This window comes from Girardinichthys multiradiatus, chromosome Y (genome assembly GCF_021462225.1).
Source record: "Girardinichthys multiradiatus isolate DD_20200921_A chromosome Y, DD_fGirMul_XY1, whole genome shotgun sequence".
NCBI lineage: Eukaryota > Metazoa > Chordata > Actinopteri > Cyprinodontiformes > Goodeidae > Girardinichthys > Girardinichthys multiradiatus.
In genome coordinates, this window is record NC_061818.1 from 396,758 (window position 1) to 410,438 (window position 13,681).

At 37.3% G+C, this 13,681-nt stretch overlaps 1 pseudogene; it reads right to left on the bottom strand.

The window, feature by feature from the left end:
• The window catches only part of LOC124863888, a 30,901-nt pseudogene that overhangs the window by 4,312 nt on the left and 12,908 nt on the right, over positions 1-13,681 (bottom strand).

Below are 13,681 nucleotides of genomic sequence, written 5' to 3' on the forward strand. Positions count from 1 at the left end.
CAAATGTCTGTCTGGTTGAATGGTCAGAAAGACTGGCAGAGAGACAGGAATATGATCCTGCGATCACGTCTCCGTGAAACACACAATACTGCATTGTCAGTACTCTGGCAGGGACTTGAAGTTCATCCAGTTTGTTTGCCAAAGATCTCATCTTGTCTGTAATCAATTAAAGTAATCAATTAAAGAGATGGTTAAACTTCCTCCTTTCTCTCCAAAACTAGAGGGAATGATTGCCTATCAAAGTAATGCCTCAACCAAAAATAGGAGGAATAAAAGTCTTTAAAGTCAACAAATCAGAATTAATGTCAGAGCTGCTCCAACATGTTGCCACCTCAAGCGATCCAATGCTAGAATTTTTAGCATTGGTCTGACACCTTCAGTCCGGCGTTGGATAAATTTAAGATGCTGTAGATTTTATGAGAAAAGCAAATTAATCACCTGCCTTCTTTTTTTAACATTAAATCATGCCAGGCAAATGAAATCAGGTGTATAACATTACATGGAGATATATAGTCTGTTTTTGCGCTTACTTGAAGATAGTCTCAGCCTTTGCTGTCATGGAAGAGGCAGTGCCCCACTTCAGTTCCTCAGCTGCTTCCCAGAAGGCTAGGTTCTCACCTGGAGTACAGAACAAACCCATAATCAGGCCCCACATCTGTGCCTTCATCTGCTACCTTTTTCAAGGGTTTAGGATCTCAGTAGAGACTGCAGTTGTGCTTTGAAAAGGTCTGTCAGGTGTTGTTGGATTTAAACAACTCTCCTGCTGGGATTGTGACTTATCTAGATCTTCTAAGCACCAACAGAAATTCATTAAGCATCCCACACCAGTGTGGAAAAATCCTTTACAGCCAACATCTGCCACTAAAGTTGCACGTGGTTACATGTTCACACATACATCCCCTGAACGTTTCTTACATTGTTTGGATTCAATATGATGGATCAACACAAAGTCACTTATAACATGGTTTTAACATTTGTTTAAATCTAAAAAATGTGGTAGACATTTGCAATTGTGTTTCTCTTTATTATGATATCCCTAAATCAAACCCCGTGCAAACAATTGCCCACAGAAGTGACCAAATTAGTAAATGGACTCCATCTTAATGTAACCTACTCTCAGTATTAATACAGCTGCTATGTGAAGGCCTGGAAGTGTCAATTTAAACTGAACACAAAACAGAGTGAGATGGAAACTAAACCTGCACATCACCATCCTCACAGTCAGGTTAGTTTTTTTAATTACTTGCAAAAGACTAAAAACTATCACAGTTCCTCTTGATGACAGCTCTCTTTAGTGTCCAGTAGAAGAACGTCTTAACAGCAAAAATAAACAACGGTTGAGAGAATAATGTGAATACTCATGCAAATATTCATCAGCACAGCTGAAGAAGATTGAATCCTTGCATTAATAGCTGTAGTAACAAACCACTGAACTCCTTCTTCAGGAAGATCTTAAAATCATCTCGGCCTCGCAGGTCAGTCAGCAGCTCAAAAAAGCTGAAGGACCAGCGCTCCACTCGCATCTTAGTAGGAACTTCGACCCTGAGAACAAACAGTCAGGCTTGTGATTACACGGCTTTGAGTACAGCAAGTATGTTGCACTGTATGTGGCCGAATATACCATCTTATACCTACATCCTTTGAACTAGACTGGTGAAAAAGCTAAGAGGAATAATGATTCAATAAAATATTTCAATTTGGTAAAAACATAATGATGTTAGTGATTCTAGGATGTCAGAGCTGTCCATCATGTTCTGCAGAAGCGTAGAATCTTCAAGTTTTGAATAACTGCAACTACATTTAGATAGGTGTCTTTATAAAGACAGAACATCTAAAAACGTTATGAAATGACACAGAAATAAGGTGTGGTGTTTACCTTCTCATGTTAAGAGTCCAGTATGCATCGTGGTCTGTTTCCCAAGGATTGCTGGGTAAACAAGGAGCCAGGAAAGCATCATGGTTTTTGTACAATGTGATGTACTTGACCAACCTGCAAAAAGGTAGTCCTGTTAGACCTTCACCGCTACAGAAACACAAGCCATTTTACATACAAAAATCCATAAACACCTGCTAATATCTGGTTTTTAATGCAAAGAATTTAATGAACATTTGTTGCCTCAATAAATCATTCTGTGTTATTTGTTGAGATTTTTTGTAATGTTTTGAAATGTAACACTTTAAAGCTGAACAAGTGGGCAGAGTTTCTATTTTCTTTGCAGGAACAAACCTAGAATGAATGTGCATTTCTCATGAAAGTAACTGTCTGCAGGCCAATCAGAATTGCCTAAACTAGTGTACTGATCTCTTTGATGTTTCAGTGCTCAGTTGTTATATTTTATAAAGAAAAATCAAAACTGAATAATGATGCTGCAAAGCTTTAATTTACAAAGTTACTTTTAGGTGATCCTCTTTGTCATTTACTGTTCACTAAGAAAATACATAGAAATTTGTGTTTTTATTATGACAGAACCTGAACAGCTACATTGTACATACTTATGGATACCTTAAAAGAGTTAACCAGCATTTCATCTGCATGTGCTCCAGAGATGTTCACATGTCATTTTTGTTTCTCATGCACGTCACTTCTATCCCTGCATCGTTGTAGGTTAGATTCCAAACCTGTACTGTTTATTCTCAGGCCTGAATTACCACATGAATATTTAATAATTATATTTCGATCTTCTAAGTCTCGGAATTGCTTAGAATCATTGTCCTATCGGAACATTACAATATGTCCATGTTTCGACTATCTATTACTTGCTCTGAGGTGAAGATGAGGAATTTAAGATAAAGGGTGGTCTTTCTTCGTTATGATACCATCAACTTTTTGAGATGCACCAGGACCACTGGCAGACAAAGCAAAGCAATGGTGTACCTGCTTGACAGTTAGTGCAGTGCTCCTAGGTTTTAGAGATCTCCATGACTGCACCTTGTAAACTTCAGATCACAGCTGTGTTAAGGAAGTGCCAACCTTTCAGGAAATTAAGAAACTTGTGATTCCCTTAACTTGCTTCCTGGGATCTTAGTAGGCTTCTTTATCTTAGTAGTTATAGTAATTGCTCTAGAAACTTGGTTCAGTGTTCGGTGACAACTCCCAAACATTTTCTTTAAGTTAAAGCTTGAATTAAGAGATCACTTGTTTGCAATTATGGAATGATTCATTGCTGGTATGTGTTTGCCGCAAAACACAGAATGTTTTATGTTCTATCAAGTTTCCAATAAAACAACACAGAAAGAACTTACGCTCCAAGTGAAACACTAGATTTGACCTTTGATCTCATGATGGCTTGCTGGTAGAAAATGTTCTAAAACACATGAACACAAAATGTTGTTACTTATGAGAAATCAAAACTGAGGTATTGTTTTAAAACATTAAACTGCTGTCAGTATCAAATCATCAGCTGCTACTTAAGGAACTATTTTAGTGATTTCTGATGACACATTAAATAAATCAAACTAATGAATCTAAGTGTTTAAATGTGTTAAATGTTGTAACTTACAACCCGTCTGTATTTGTCAAAGGTGATTTTCTGTGAGGAAAAAAGATAAAGATCGTTATGGAATGTTTTGAAATACAGTGCTCTTTAAAAGTATTCAACTTTTCACCTTTGTTGTGCTGCAACTTCAGTGTAATTTAATGGGATTTATGTGACACACCAACACAAAACAGTGTAGAGTGGCAACTTGAAAGAAAAATGGAACATGGTTTTGAAAATATTTTACAAACAAAAATCTGTAAAGTATGTGGTGGACTGTAATCAGCCCACTTTACTCTGATACCTCTAAATTAAATTCTGGTACAACCGACTGACTTCAGAAATCCCCTCATTATTAAACAGAGCTCAGCTGTGTGTAATTAAATCTGAATCTAACTGCAGATGTTCTGTTTCTGGTCTCAGAGGTTTGTTAGAGAACAAACAGCATCATGGAACCATCACCAAGGAACATAGCAGACAGGTCAGGGACAAAGTTGTGGAGAAGTTTAAAGCAGGGTTAGGTTCTAAAACAACATCCTAAACTTTAAACATCTCACAGAGCTCTGTTCAGTCCATCATGAAGATAGTACATGAAGATAGTAGCAGGTGGGAGAATCTGCCAACAGGACAAAGTTTTGTACCTTTTGCAGTTTTTCACAGACCATGTAGGAGTGAAACTTGGAGGTGGTAGCATCATGCTAATGGCATGCTCCCTTTTCAATTCTAATTGTGGAGCTGATGGGAAGATGAATGGAGATAAAGACACTGGGGTGGAGGTTCATCTTCCAGCAGGACAACAACCATGAACTAACAGCAAGAGCTCCTATGGGTGGTTTAGATCAGCAGCTGGAACTGCAGCCAAAAGTGGTCCTATAGTTCCTAAAGTATTGACCCAGGGGATTGAATACAAATGTACATTACACTTTATTTGCAAAAATATAAACATGTATCATTATCCTTTTCCTTCATTATTATTCTCCACTTTGTGTTGGTCTATCATATAATAAACCAATGAAATACTACACTGAAGTTGTGTTTGGAATGTGACAACATGAAAGGGAGGAATATGTGGCACATCATTTACAGTAAAGCACAAACAGACAGCACTAAAACTCAACACAACACATGCTGCTCAGTTTTACAATACTAGGTGATTACATCATCTATACTATAGAAACTTCCTGAAACTATTGTCTTTTTAACCAAATCAGGATCATATCATATTCTCTGCAGAAACAATCAAGTTGTTGATAAAAGTTTTACAGCTTTAATATTTTCAGGAGTTTAATAGAACATCATACACCACAGGAACACATCACACACACACAGTGATGTCCCAAAGTTCAAGATTAATGTTGCTTTCAAATACAGCGCAATGTTTTTTTAATCCATGTCACCAAACATCGGAATTTAAAAGAAATTCTGTTTTATTTTAGAAAATTTCAGCATTATTTTTTTTATTTTTCTGCCACTGACTGATTTCTAATCTTATTAAACATTATCTGAAATACGAGTTTCTGGACCTCTATGCCTGTGCTGAGATGTGAATGGAAATAAAACATTTATGGATGCTCTCTGAGACCTCTGGACTACACTGCATGGATACAGTTAAATTTACACTTTCATCTCATCGTATTAAGATGATCTGTTTGAAAGAAGAAAAAACAAACAAGAAAAGAAGATTTTAGCCAAAATGTTTCCTCACAGTCAGTTCTGGACCTTGTATTTCTGCTCCAAAAACACAGACTGTGTGTGTGTGTGTACTGACCTGTTACCTCTTCTATGTTAGGATTAATTAGGTGTTCTGGGCCACAGTCCAAAGCACTGTGAGTGCGGTGCTGAACATGCACAAGACACGATCATGGTAAATATATGATAATCTCTTCTAAAATTATATTGACCAATCACCCATAACATTGTGACTACTGACAGGTGAAGTAAAAACCACCAAGCAGTGGGGGACATGGGACTGTGTGCCAACCTGTGCTCTGCAGAACTTTAAATGAAGTAAGTGAAAAACCTGAAATGGTGAGTGCTCTGTGGTATATTGGGCTGTATAACTGCAGACCAGTCTTAATCTTTATGACGACTCATTACAAAAATCCATCAACCCCAACCTGCAAAGTGGCACCAGGATGCATTATGGGATGAAGTCCCTCCATCGGACCAAATGCTGTTCTTAATCTTAATCTTAAATAGAGTTTGAGCCTCAAAGATGTTACAGCAGTAGAAGAGGATCCACTCAATTGTAGCAAAGTCTCTACAGAGGCTAATGGTTTTTAGAAGTTATATATACATATATAATACATTTTTGTTTTGCTGAATGTGCAGGAGGCTGGGAGTGTGTTTGGTTGTGTGTGGGGCTGCAGCAGGATGGCACTATTATAAATTAACAATCATTGAGTGGCTGTAATGTAGTGGTTAATTGGTGTTTTTTTATGTATACAGAGTGAGACAAACTGACTGGAGGCCTGTTCGCAATCCAATAAGCCCTCTCCTGGCAGTCGAAGACCACTCGGTCTGCCTTGTTCCTTTCTCTACCAGCCCTGGAATACAAAAGAAGCAAAAAAGACATGGAAGATTTCCGGGGAAATGAAACACCCAATCAAAAAACCATGAGGTGCATGCATGCATTTTCATTTGGAATTGTTAAGCTGTGTATTTACTCCTTCTTTATATATATTGAAAAGGACAACAATGATCAGATTCATGGAAGATCTGAAGATAGATGTTTGCCATGCTTGTCCTTTTATCAGAGCATGGATGTGTTCACAACATTACTGTGTATACATATATATACTGTGTGTATATATATATAGTCAGTCAGTCATTTTCTACTGCTTATTCCATAGTGGGTCGCAGGGGAGCTGGTGTCTATCTCCAGCAGTCTATGGGCGAGAGGCGGGGTTCACCCTGGACAGGTCACCAGTCCATCGCAGGGCAACACACAAACAACCAAACACACACTCATTCATACACCTAAGGGCAATTTAGAGAGACCAATTAACCTAACAGGCATGTCTTTGGACTGTGGGAGGAAGCCGGAGTACCTGGTGAGAACCCACGCATGCACAGGGAGAACATGCAAACTCCATGCAGAAAGACCCCCAGCCGGGAATCGAACCCAGGACCTTCTTGCTGCAAGGCAACAGTGCTACCAACCAACTGCGCCACCGTGCAGCCCTATATATATATATATATATATATATACAGTCCAAAGACATGCCTGTTAGGTTAATTGGTCTCTCTAAATTGACCTTAGGTGTGTGAATGAGTGTGTGTTTGGTTGTTTGTGTGTTGCCCTGCGATGGACTGGCGATCTGTCCAGGGTGAACCCTGCCTCTCGCCCATAGACTGCTGGAGATAGGCACCAGCTCCCCCGCGACCCACTATGGAATAAGCGGTAGAAAATGACTGACTGACTGACTATACATATATACATATACATATATATATATACATATATACATATATATATATATATATATATATATATATATATATATAAATATATATATACATATATATATATTTATATATATATATATATATATATATATATATGTATATATGTATTTATATATATATATATATATATATATATATATATATATATATATATATATATATATATATATATATATATATATATATATATATATATATATATATATATATATATATATATATATATATATAAATACATATATACATATATATATATATATATATATATATATATATATATATATAAATATATATATACATATATATATATATATATATATATATATGTATATACTGTGTGTATATACATATATATGTATGCATATATAATTATTAACAAGCTAACAAATCAAGTATCCTAAGTCAGAAATTCTAATGATTAAAGAAATAAAACATGTGTGTTGCATTTTGTGTTAGCAACTCATGAACCAGGGTGCTACGTAGGTCTAACCTGATATCAAACAAGGATCTAAGAAACAAAGAGAGCAGCTGATGTTGCTGTTTCAGCTACTTTTTGGGTTCTTTTTCGGGGCCTTTTTCACAGAACTTTGTTCTGTTTACCATCATGGCACAAGAAGATTTTTCACCTCCATTGTCATACAGCACCCTTAGACTACGTTTGTGCAGTTTTACAAATACTTAGTTCAGTGGTTTGCCATATTTAAAGCTTCAAACCTACATGGCTAAATGCATTAACTTATAAGACAGTTTGCGTTCTGGGGAGCTGGACAGACATGACAAGACTGAAGTCCAGAGTCATTTCGAACAGGGTGATGTGTTTTTCTATGTGTGACTCTTTTTAAAGCATATACTGAGGAAAAAAGCTTTGTTTTAATTCCCAGGTCACTTACTTGTACTGCTCAGTAGCTTGCATTACAATAAAGTCCCATTTGTGGTTCAGCCATTCATGCAGGTGGTTGTAATGTGCCTGTTTAAAACACAAATGCGGGGACCAGAATGGACCAACATGAGTGTAAAATCATTATGCATTCCTCATAGAATTAAGGAATTTCTCTGTAAATCAAATAAATCTATTTTAACCTAATTAAAACTCATTTAACTGAGCTCCAGTAAATCTGCACCAGTTTCAGACACTAAGTCATTGTAGGAAGGAGAATGTGATTGGGGGAAGGGGTTTATTTTCCTTCAACCTGAAAAATCACTGAACCTAAGCATTACTTAGTGTTTCTAGATAAATTTTTTGTCAAATCACAGTAATCCTGCATAAAGCAACAAAACAAAGGGCGATGTTTTAAACATTTCAAACTAATGAGGTAATGATGACATGGCAGGATGCTAATACACACGTTTTATTCATCACTAACATGTTCCCTGAAGCATAGCTTCTTCTAGATGGTCCTGTAATCACAAGCATTGTTTGACCTACACAGCACAGGTACCTGCTCATAGGGTTCAAGCATTCCTTTCTTGCGGATATTCCTCTTTGCCAGGTAAATGGCTGGAAAAAAAGTGAAAACATAAGACTGGTGACTATTTTCATACACTGTAAAAAGGGAAGCTTTTGTCATTTACAGAAATAGAATTTATTCGTTGAACTTTTAAATGATGCAGACTTAGTGCAAATGAATGCATTCTTTAAAGGGATATTTCAGAGGTTTTGGAGTCAATGTCTTAATTCTCCTGGCATCTTCATTTCAAATAAATCCAATTTAATTGGACTCTGAGGCTGAAGCTCAGGATTATTCCAAGAGGGTCGAAACCCAATGCAGATTTCTACCATCTTGAAATAGCTCCAACCTGAAAATCATCAATGCAGTTTATGCTATGTTATAAACCTTTACACCATCGTCATTTTTGCAATGGACAGTTATTTACTCCAGTGCTGATTGTTCCATGGGAAATCGAAATAAAAGGCTGAGCATCAACAATCTTCCCAGGTGACACATGTACTAAGCATGTCTATATAAAGCATTTCTGGTCAGAGTAACTGTTGAATAGAACGACAATAGTAATGATGTGTAAAATCAATAAAATAGGGTTTAGATATAAGATCTTTGCTTTTTACAGCACTTTACTTTTATATCAGACAGTAACTCTGACTAAAAAGTTCTACATACACTGTTGTTTACATATACCACAATGATACGCTTGAGTCTGAAGTTGAAATAATAGGAAGCGTTCGGTTTTTGATTCAGCTTTTAGATTCAAATCTGACCTTACACCAGAAAAAACCGACAAGACATGATGTGAGGTTTGGATCAGGAAGTGAATCTTTAATACCTAAAAACCAGGGAGAACTTAGAAGCTAAAAACGAGAAGAGCATGACATGAAAACCAGAGGAGCTAGTAGAATCCAGTGGAGAACAATGAAAACCAGGGATCTTAAACACTGAGGAGATGTGCTCAATGATGAAGGAACCAGGTAAGTCTAACAAAGACAATGTTGAACAGCTGTGAAAGAGGACTGAGCAGGAGAACTGAGGGAAAGAGACCACTTAACACAGCGAACACAGACAGAGCTGAATATAGAAGATCTTCAAATTAAAAAGAGGAAAAGCCTGACACCGACATGGGAGACTACACCAACCAAATCCTGAAATATCCGTTTAATTAATGCCAAATGTTTAGTTTATGCAAGCTAAACAGAGACATGATTTTCTGTACAACTTTCATCATTACTTTTCTACCCTGCAATAAAATATCACACCTACCATAATCAGAGTCCTCTGGAACCCATTGTTGTGTTGGCCAGAAGTAGGGGTCTGAAAAGGTTAAGCATTAGTACTGGTATCAATAATTTTGAGTATAGTAGCATTCGTCCACCTTCTATCTCACTTAAGGGCATGGCTGAGATTTTTGTAAGGAGTGGTGGGGTGTTTTCCACTAAGGAATTAATGCAGTTTTCAAAATTGTGATTTTTTTCAAATGTTTGTTCAAATGAGTAACAAGACAATTTTGTCTTGTTACTCACTTATGTATTTGCCTATAAAGATTAGAGATTAAACCTCAGCACACATTATTCCACTCACAGTCACAACATCTACAGATAGCTGATCAGCATGAGTGAACATGGATGATCAGGATTTATTTCATGTGCCTTAAAGAGATAGTTCAACAGGTATGAGAGGTTCTGTTTAAAGGTTATAAGCAGTTAATATCTTATCAGCAGGATCTAGCTCTGTTGGCAGTTTTGTTTTAATAGAACCTCACTTTAAAAAATGTGAACTATCCCTTTATTATTCACTGAATCGCTTTAGTGAAAGAATCACCTCTTGATAACATTAGGTAGCAGTGAAGAAGCAGTGATTAGGCTGTACCTGGAAGCGGTAAAGGCTGCTGTCGTTACACATCACCAGCTTCCTATGGTTCTGCAGGGGGTAGATGTAGCCATAAGCCACTAACAGTGGGCCAAAGACCTGAGCTTCTGGAGTGTGCATAGTGAGAAGCAAAAATAAAGTTAACAAGATGGTAATTCATGAATATCATATTCATTGTTTATTCATTTGTCACCGTAATTCAATAAACTGTCATGTTTTACTATAGTCTAATTTTGTGAAAAAATCTGAAAACTATAAGACTGTGAATTAATTTTCCTCTTCATTTAAATATTATATTTGGTGTGAAACAATGCAAGGACAGCATTAGCATGTAAAAACTGAATTTTGTGCATATTCTTCACCAAAACTGTATATTTTTCTATGATTTTCTTTTAATGTTCAGACAGAGAAAAGGACACCAGTTGAGACCTGTCCCTTCCTGGTCAGATCCAAGCCAGGCTGATACTACCACTCTGTTAAACCATGTTAAACAAATTGGGAATAATATTATACAGCATCCAGAGAACATAATGTAATTTAGCAGTTCTGATAAATAGGAGAGAGAGAAAAGAATAAACATCAATACTCATTTCCGCAGCTCTGTAAAAATGTTTTATCAATATTAGGCAGGGGCTGAAATAATCCAACATTATCATCATTGTTATAACAACAATCACATGTTACAATAATGTCATCAACAACATGTATTTATTGTTTTTTTCATTTTAATACTTATACGAGTAGAAAGACTAAATAAACACCTTTTTAATTTTGTAGTAGTTTTCAAAAAAAGTACACTTTCTCTGGCCTTTCATCCTTTAATCTATCCATTGTCTTCTACTTATCTGAGATCGGGTTAAGGAGTAACAGATAGGGAAAGCCAGACATACCCCTAATATTCTTTGGCCCCTATGCTTGAGGCAGAGACTGACTCCAACCCTAGAAGGAATCGGTACAACCTTTTCCGGTCAAGAAACACAGCTTCAGACTTAGAGGTAATGACACCTTGAGATTCCCAAAACCAGACGACCACCTCTTCCTGTCCCTGAATACCACAAACAGGATTAGGGACAAGGGGCATCCCTCATGAAGTCCAACTTGTACTGGGAACAAGTAAGAATGTTTGTCAAGAATGGGTACTCACCTCTTGCTTTGTTCATACAGGGACTGGAAACCCTTTCATTTTTCAATAGTAAAACCCTGTGCTAAAGTGAGAAAAGAGACAGATTTCAACATTCACAGCTCCTACCTTCTGTTGTGGTCTTCATCTTGTTGCTAATCCAAGCAATAATGTCGCTACCTGGTTGGAAACAAAGAAAAACTTGAAATATGAGGCACAATTACGGTAATCAGGCTTATCAAGTTAATGAATCATGTCCTGTCAGTGCCTAACATTTACTTTTGTGACAAATGAAATGCTATGTGATGGTTTTATAGTATCAAACAATACTTAATTTTAGATATCCAGGTAATACGTTAGGGTTCAGCTTTCTCAATCAAACTGGTGTGCTATGTGATATTGATCCAACAAAACTGCAACAGTTGGGTCAAAAGTGAAAATACTTTAGGGGAATAAACTTCTTTTGTGTTTGCTTCACAGTTTCCCGTCCTGAACTGGATGTGGCAGATGAAGCTCAGATGTTGTTGAACATATCAGAGACTTCATGAACTGGTTTAAAAATGCATGTTGAACATTTTGGTTTTTGTTTAGATAAATATAAAAACCAACCTGATCGCTAAACAAAATATCTAATTCAATCCTGGCTGAAGGTTTATCTGCATGCAGCCACAACTTAATCCTATAGGCTGCAAAGCCATTTTGACCTGTAAAGCACTGTTCAAATCTAATCCACTTATGAGATGCTTTATTTAGCCACTGTTGGCAGCTTAGGCACTGAGGCAGCCTGCTGTTGTCTTTGCACAGTCTCTCATTTTCATATTATGCAAAAGAATGAATAAAGATCAACCATTTATAGCAGATAGTGTTTCTGATTATGGTTTAATTCTATTAAATTTAGTTCAGTTCAGTTTATTTATATAGCACTAAGTCGCAACAAATATTGTCTCAAGCCCCAATAACTCCCCTCAGAAATAAACTTCAAGCGGAACCAGAACCAGTATGAGCGGCCATCTGATACAACTGACTGTGGGTTTGAGAGAACAGAGCATACACATAAAACAACACAGAAACACTGATCTAGGAGTACTTTCTATGTTAAAGAAAGTAAAAAGTAAGACACGCACAGCAAAGTAGATAGGATCTGAGCCCGTTTTCAAGTCTATAGGATGAAAAGGAGCACATCTAGTTAGTCACAGTAGATGCTCAGCCAATAGCTATGCCTAGAAGAGAGAAAAGGTTAAACTCTGAAAGACAGGGCCAAGTGTATCATATATAGGTGCGCACAGACTGATATATTTAAATGTTTATTTCTTTTAATTTTGATGATTATAACTGACGACTAATGAAAACCCCAAATTCAGTATACCAGAAAATTGGAACATTGTGAAAAGGTTCAATATTGAAGTCACCTGGTGCCACACTCTAATCAGCTAATTAACTAAGAAGACCAGCAAAGGCCTTTAAATGGTCTCTCAGTCTAGTTCTGTGGGCTACACAATCATGGGGAAGACTGCTGACTTGACAGCTGTCCAAAAGACGACCATTGACACCTTGCACAAGGGGGCAAGACACAAAAGCTCATTACTAAAGAGACTGGCTGTTCACAGAGCTCTGAGTCCAAGCACATTAATAGAGAGGTGAAGGGAAGGAAAAGATGTGGTAGAAAAAAAGTGTACAAATAATAGGGATAACCGCACCCCGGAGCGGATTGTGAAACAAAACCCATTCAACAATGTGGGGGAGATTTACAGAGTGGACTGCAGCTGGAGTCAGTGCTTCCAGAACCACCACAAACAGATGTATGCGAGACATGGGTTTCATTTGTCGCATTCCTTGTGTCAAGCCACTCATGAACAAGAGACAGCGTATTACTTGGGCTTAAGACAAAAGGAATGGGCTGCTGCTGAGTGGTCCAAAGTTATGTTCTCTGATGAAAGTAAATGTTGCATTTCATTTGGAAATCAAGGTCCCAGAGTCTGCAGGAAGAGAGCAGAGGCACAGAATCCACGTTGCTTGAGGTCAGTCGTCTACCAGGATGTTTTAGAGCACTTCATGCTTCCTGCTGCTGACCAACGTTATGGAGATGCAGATTTCATTTTCCAACAGGACTTGAAACCTGCACACAGTGCCAACGCTACCAGTACCTGGTTTAAGGACTACGGTATCCCTGCTCTTAATTGGCCAGCAAACTTGCCAGACCTTAACTCCATAGAAAATCTATGCGGTATTGTGAAGTGGAAGATGCAATACGCCAGACCCAATAATTCAGAAGAGCTGAAGGTCACCATCAGAGCCACCTG